This window comes from Nansenia antarctica (genome assembly GCF_963989245.1).
Source record: "Nansenia antarctica genome assembly, chromosome: 10".
Lineage (NCBI taxonomy): Eukaryota > Metazoa > Chordata > Actinopteri > Argentiniformes > Microstomatidae > Nansenia > Nansenia antarctica.
This window is the reverse complement of record NC_137680.1, coordinates 20,615,614-20,623,484: the sequence shown is the minus strand read 5'-3', so window position 1 is coordinate 20,623,484 and position 7,871 is coordinate 20,615,614. Positions and strand designations below refer to the sequence as shown.

The 7,871-nt window shown below is 41.8% G+C and overlaps 1 long non-coding RNA gene across 1 annotated transcript; it reads left to right on the top strand.

The window, feature by feature from the left end:
• The first annotated feature begins 3,555 nt into the window (after positions 1-3,555).
• On the top strand, positions 3,556-5,685 carry LOC308165837. Its single transcript, XR_013937681.1, has 3 exons — positions 3,556-3,773; positions 4,366-4,586; positions 4,747-5,685. It is a non-coding gene; the product is annotated as an uncharacterized lncRNA (long non-coding RNA).
• The last annotated feature ends 2,186 nt before the right edge of the window (positions 5,686-7,871 follow it).

The window sequence follows — 7,871 nt, the reverse complement described above, 5'->3', positions numbered from 1 at the left end:
TTATGCAGAGGAAGGCAGTCAGAATGGAGAGTGCCCTGATGTCCTCTCAATGGTGAGTATATATAAATATAAGGAATTATTATTAGTAGTATACTCTTGAATGAATTGGGAGAAAGTCTGCAGTTTGCTTATGGTTGCAGATAATGTTGCTTTTCCTCTTTGAATCAGAAACAGCGAATTGAAGAACTTCTCAGCAGTCTAAATGGACAGCAGACGCTGATAACAAACCTGCAGACTCATTTGGCTGAGAAGATTCAACAGAACAAAGGCACCAAAAAGAGGCTTAATCTAAGGAAGTCCCAGGTGAAGAGCTTGAGAGCTGAAAGGAAGCTCCTTAAGGCTGAAGCTGAGGCCAGGAAGGCGTTGTGCCTCTCTCTTGAAGAGAAGTTGGCTGAGAAAGACACACCGACCACACCAGGTACCTTGTTTGCTCATCAGAAAGTGGGAAATGGCCTCGGTCCAAAACAGTGTCAGAAGAATGGCTTAATGAAAAGGTCCAATTAATTATTTAAATGGTGTTTTGATGGGCAGATAAAAGGAAGTTGGCCTTTGCAGGTGATTGCAAAACACATTTACCTGGAGAAGAAATTAACAGGTGTGTAAGACATAGACACTGTGAATAACCTTACCCATACAGACAAAAGTGACTGCGGCGGATCCAGCTCAGAGGACCAGCAATGTGCAGATGCTCCCCGTCCCCGTCCCCCTGCTCCCCTCCCTGTCGGTCCTCAGGTAGTGAGTGGACTGCTGCCTGAGCCAATGCTCAGCAGCATGACGCTCCTCTGGAGTTCTACTGATGATGAGGATGAGGTGGGAGCGTCAGTTCTCACTAGAGAAATGGATCCCAGGGTGAGGCCCAAATCCAACTTATCCAACCGTCACCTTCTTAAAATAATGGCTTAAGTCACTTTTGAGGAAAATTATGTTTTTACCTAAATATCATATATTCTATATATGGTTCAGTTTATTCTGTGTTTTGCAAAACTTGAAAATAGGACTTAATATGAAAATATGACCTAAGTCATTATTTAGGCACTTATGAACTTGCCTATTGCCTATTAAGCCATTATTTTAAGAAGGTGGCGATATATTGTACTTATAAATCAATCCGCCACACAGCAAGCTGCCATTCACAGCTCACTCTTGGTTCTTTGAATCAGTTCTCTGATGCATGTCCTTACCTCTTCCCTCTCTTAAGTATGCCCTGATGGTCCCAGCACCACAGCAATGCCACGGCTTTGCCTCAGATGTCTTTGAGACGCTGCAGGCCCCAGGGGACCAGGCCAGGCAGGTGGCCAGTGGGCCTAGAGATGCACCACCTCCTCCTGCTGTTGTCCCAGAGGTCACAAGGCCACTTCAGCCAACCCACCGGTCTCCTCTGAAGAAGAGAGTCAGAAGGGCCAACAACCATCGGCCAAAAATGATTGGACTCTCTGATCACTCCACAGAGAACGAGGTGAGGGTTTTCTTTTCACTATCAGTCTTGTCAGACATGTGCCAGTGTTTGTGTTTGGTTGCCCCAAATCCAACTTATCGTCACCTTCTTAAAATAATGGCTTAAGTCACTTTTGAGGAAAATTATGTTTTTACCTAAATATCATATATTCTATATATGGTTCAGTTTATTCTGCGTTTTGCAAAACTTGAAAATAGGACTTAATATGAAAATATGACTTCAGTCATTATTTAGGCACTTATGAACTTGCCTATTGCCTATTAAGCCATTATTTTAAGAAGGTGGCGATATATTGTACTTATAAATCAATCCGCCACACAGCAAGCTGCCATTCACAGCTCACTCTTGGTTCTTTGAATCAGTTCTCTGATGCATGTCCTTACCTCTTCCCTCTCTTAAGTATGCCCTGATGGTCCCAGCACCACAGCAATAACACGGCTTTGCCTCAGATGTCTTTGAGACGCTGCAGGCCCCAGGGGACCAGGCCAGGCAGGTGGCCAGTGGGCCTAGAGATGCACCACCTCCTCCTGCTGTTGTCCCAGAGGTCACAAGGCCACTTCAGCCAACCCACCGGTCTCCTCTGAAGGAGAGAGTCAGAAGGGCCAACAACCATCGGCCAAAAATGATTGGACTCTCTGATCACTCCACAGAGAACGAGGTGAGGGTTTTCTTTTCACTATCAGTCTTGTCAGACATGTGCCAGTGTTTGTGTTTGGTTGCCCCAAATCCAACTTATCGTCACCTTCTTAAAATAATGGCTTAAGTCACTTTTGAGGAAAATTATGTTTTTACCTAAATATCATATATTCTATATATGGTTCAGTTTATTCTGTGTTTTGCAAAACTTGAAAATAGGACTTAATATGAAAATATGACTTCAGTCATTATTTAGGCACTTATGAACTTGCCTATTGCCTATTAAGCCATTATTTTAAGAAGGTGGCGATATATTGTACTTATAAATCAATCCGCCACACAGCAAGCTGCCATTCACAGCTCACTCTTGGTTCTTTGAATCAGTTCTCTGATGCATGTCCTTACCTCTTCCCCCTCTTAAGTATGCCCTGATGGTCCCAGCACCACAGCAATGCCACGGCTTTGCCTCAGCTGTCCTTGAGACGCTGAAGACCACCCTCCTGAAGACCACCCTCCTGCAGTCAACCCACTGGCCAGGCCAGAGGGAGAAGGGGCAGTCATGTCTCTACAACTACCAGCCACATTCCCCAGGTGAGTGTTGCCCCCTGGGCCTTGAACTGGAATGAAAGTGTCATCATTATGACTCTGACTTGATCTAACATCACTGTCATGTTTATACCACAGGGGGATCTGACACTGGCTTAGAGATTACTAAACAATATGAACAAACATGCATAACTAAGTACAGATGTGTTTTTTAATAAAAAAACAAAAAAACTAATTGCTTCCTGTAGAGACTTTTGTGTCATTTCAAAGTCTAATCACTAATCTATTGTAATGTTTTGTCTGAAAGTATCACAGACCCGTCAGATGGAAGACCCGACAGTGATCAAAAAGCGAAGGACATAAACCAGGTGAGTTCATACGTTTTGTAGTTTCATTTTGAGGTATTTTCATCAATCTTATTATGCCAAACAACAAGTTGCAACAACAAGTTTCCAGCGCACTGTATCAGCCCTAGATGAGTTCATTGATGTACTGATGTATTGATGTATGTCCTTACTTTGTCGTCTCTTAGGGTTGAGCTGTTTACTATGGCATCCCCAAACATGGAGAACAGCTGACTTTCAGAGTCACCAATAAACATTATATTTCCCTAATGTATATTATTATTAATAATAATAATAATAATTAATGTATATTATGCATTATATTTCCATTATATTTCCCTTCTGCACCGAAATGTGCCGCCGCCGGCACAAATCCGCACACAACATTGAAATTACCGTAATTTCTAAACGGTTTGTGCAATCGAAAAAATTCCAACTGTCCCTGAAAGCTGAGATGTTGCACTTCAACCAACATATAGGGTATTACGGTAAAATGTGACGTGACGACATTCTCAGAGTCCATACACAACAGTGAAGGCGGAGGAGGCGTTTTACAAAATGGAGGAGGTTTTACAAAATGTTTTCTATCGTAACAATTGTTCCCTAACCTATTCTGAAGCTTTGGAAACGATGAAATAGTCTTTGCTATCTCTCGAGGGTAAACAAGTATTATTATTATTATTATTAAAAATGTCTCGGAAATCATTGAGGGTGTCAAAACCTCCATCTCGATTTATCGAGGAGTCAGGACGACAGTGAACACGGAAGTGAATACATCATTCATCATCAACGTGAGTAACTTTTGTATGTTATAGCCTAACACATTGTAGCCTAACTTTTTGGGTAACTTGCATAATATTTTCCTTCGGGATGAAGTTATATTATTGTTATATTATCTACATTACTTTTGTAATGTCCATCCAGTCTACACTGGCGAGACGGTACTGCGCTGGCAGAAGACAGGTATTGACATATGCTGTAATGTAACCTTTTGTCAGTTGATGAATAAATGCATGTTACAACACACTATACATGCATATTACAACACACTATACATGCATATTACAACACACTATACATGCATGTTACAACACACTATACATGCATATTACAACACACTATACATGCATATTACAACACACTATACATGCATATTACAACACACTATACATGCATATTACAACACACTATACATGCATATTACAACACACTATACATGCATGTTACAACACACTATACATGCATATTACAACACACTATACATGCATGTTACAACACACTATACATGCATATTACAACACACTATACATGCATATTACAACAAAACACATTGAATTACCATTGTGACAATGTGCACCCTCCTTTTCTCTCCTATCTATCTAGCTGATGGACAAAATGAGAGGGTCCCCATCCCCAGGCCCACAGCTGTCGGGGAGTATAATAAGTACATGGGGGGTGTTGATACATCTGACCAGATGCTGGGGACAAACTCTGTCCACCGCAAAACCAGGCGGTGGCCTATTACTGTGTTCCAGCACTTTGTGGACATTAGTTTGACAAACAGCTACATAGTCCACAAGGAGCTATGTAAAAGCAAGCAGGAGGTATGTAATTGTACTCTTCTGTATTTTGCACTGTCCTGTCTTGTCCTTGCACCTTTTGTATGCTTGTCTACTTATTGTTATGCACCAACATTCCAAAGCAAATTACATGTATGTGTGAAAACCCCCGGCAAGAGTAAATCTGATTCTGATTTTGTTTCAGGGACACATGACACGCCAGGACTTCCAGGAGCAGCTGACTGCCCAGCTCCTGGGAGTGCCACTGCATGGCAGGCTGGAGAGGACCCCCAGCCAGGGCCATTTCCCTGTCCCTGTGAGCGACGGTCAGGGGAAGGGCAAGACTGTGAGAGCCACCCTGGGGAGAAAGAGGTGCACTCTGTGCAAAAGAAACACTCCTTGGAGATGTAGAGAGTGTGGTGTGGGCCTCTGCCTTCAACTCGACAGGAACTGTTTCACTCTGTACCACGACTGAGTACAGTAGGCCTGTCTGTATATAGTTAGTTAGTTAGTCCTCTTCACCCCGTTGAGGGGCATAGGGCGTCCACCAGAGCTCTCCATCTCACTCTCTTTTGGGCCTGGGCCTTTGTTTCTTGCCAGCTCACCCCGATGTTCTTCAGGTCTTGGAGTGTGGAACGTCTCCAGGTGTTTTTCGGCCTTCCAGCTTTCCTCTTCCCCTGCGGGTTGTAGTCCAAGGCCTGTCTAGTGATGTTGTTGGAGTCCTTCCTAAGGGTGTGCCCTATCCAGCTCCACTTTCTCCTTTTGATGGTGGTAGCTATGCTGTCCTGGTTTGTTATTCTCCACAGCTCTTCATTTGTGATTCTGATGGGCCACCACAGCTTGAGGATGGACCGCAGGCATTTGTTGACTAACACCTGGATCTTGCTTGTGAGGCATAGCTTGTGTATATAGTCTGTTCTTAATTATTTGTATATAGTCTGTTCTAAATCATTTGTATATAGTCTGTTCTTAATTATTTGTATATAGTCAATTTAATATTTCACTAAAAACCCTCTAAAATCAATTCCGTTTTTGTGTTTTTTTCCCCTCAAAACATTTCAGTAATGTCATATATTGAAAGCTGAAGTAATCCTGACAAAAGGAGCAAAGGCATTTACTCACAGGACATTATCTGACATTTTTACAGCCAAAACATTACAAAATACTTTTATTCTTGAATAAAAACCTATAAAACCCAATTCCGATTTTCTTTTTCCTCCATGTCACTAATCACTAGAATGGTCATTACTCTTGAACAATATAAGATATTTCTAACCTGTCTTCTATTCTGAATTGCCAACAGAATTGTGCATGCCTCATACCCTCTAACTTTCCTTCAAGCTTGTAAGTAAAATGGTTTAATGCAGTTTTCTGATGGAGTATGGCAGCCGGAGAAGATTTTTGTAAAGATTGCTGTGTGAAATCTGCTGGATAAAGGATATTTATTCTCAAATAATAAAATAAACATTGATACCATTTAAAAGTACTAGCTCTTCTCTTTAAAATGGTCATATCATTTTTGGCTCTGTGATGTAATATGAAAACACCAAAAATGTTCTTGTATCGGAATGCCATATTCCGGAATATGAACATATGAAAATATGAATATAAAATTAGGTCTAAAAGGGTTTTAAGTCCTTTTTGGTGAGCTGACTTGTAATGTTAAGAGTTAACACTAGAACAGCCATGAGGGGTCATTTGTGAGTAAAGAAACATTTTATATCTTTGCACTACAAATTTCAGGAACCTCCTTTCATGAATTTTCCTAGATATGTGCCTTCCACTAGCCAGTATCCTTACATTTTCAAAATCACATCAGGATAAGCTAATATAAAGCTATTTTGCCGTTTTTCTGTGTAGGAAGCAGGCTAATTTACAAACGGCCAACTAGTGGTCGTTGTGTGTAAATCGCAGCTTGAGCATTGTAAAGAGTAGGTATCGTAGGTAAAAAAAGGCACGGCTGTTCTAGTTAAGAGGTAGGACACAGCAACTACAGCTGAAGATGGTTAATGTGTAAATGATATTCTGTTTATTTGGAATACATTGACCATTCACACAACAAAATATGCAGTTAGACAAAGATTTACATACAACCATTAGATGGAAAACATGCAAACTATCAGAGGTCGATCACATTATTGTTAACGCCATCTAACAAAACATATGAGTTATGATCGCATGTCTACCATGCTGCCTTCAATCAATGTAATGATTAAGCAATGCTGCAGGAGTTTATTAGTAGTGCAAAAGTGGATCACTCTAGCAGGTACCTCCCTTTCAGACCCGACTTATACTTCAATGTGTTGCTGAATCTATCGGAAATGTCTTTGGTTTATCTACAGAACCCAAGGCACAGAACAAGATCTCATGCATCATAGACCCTTAGTCTAAAGTGTACCCTCTCACTTCAACTCACATGCTTTAAATGGAGATCCTTCATCCTGATCATGACAATATCTGGTGATAATAACGTCGCTCATGTCTGTGTTCTGTTGCCTGTCCCCGTGTCTGTGTGGCGGCCTCAAGCATGGCCTCCTTAGGGGTGTACAGGACCACACTGCCCTCTAGTGGCGATCAGTAGCAAACACGCACTAACGCGACGAGCAGGAACATGACGCTGACGATGGTCACGGCTGAGAACAAGAAGATGAGACCACCGAACACGGAGTTGGCCATGGGGAGAACGACCAGCTTGGCGTCAGCAGGAATCATGTTGGAGAGATCCAGCATGTAGCCCAGACTCCAGCCTATGGAGGTGTTGTTCACCTAGAAAGAAGGTCAAGAGGCAGTATGACGCATGGCTGGAGGTTTCACTAGGCTCGGGGCTTCCACATTTTAAAATAACATATTTTTTTCTCCAATGATGTGGCTAGGTATTGGTCAAGCAACCTTTTGATACAAAATGTTGAAACTACACAGAATTCCACAAAATACGCTTCCAAAAAGCAACCATTTCCTTCGAAGATTTCCTCATGCACACAGCCTCTGCCCAAGGATTGTGCATCTCAGCATTACTGTCCCCCCCCACATGTAGAATCAAACCCCTGCCCGTGGTACAGTATGAGGTCACTAGAACATCCTTCCCCTACATTCCATCTTACTTTACATCAACATTACTGTACTGTGCATCTTTTGGACATCTTTACACAGTTTACAACATCAAATGAATATCAATGTGAATAGGCTACAGTGCATACAGACTACAATGCACAATGCATTTTCAAGTTGAGACAAAGTTGTAAAGAACTGTGGTTATATAATAAATAATTGAGGCAAACTGGCCCCACGGCAGTTGAATCCGTCTTGCATGTCTTCCATGGGAGAGGCCAA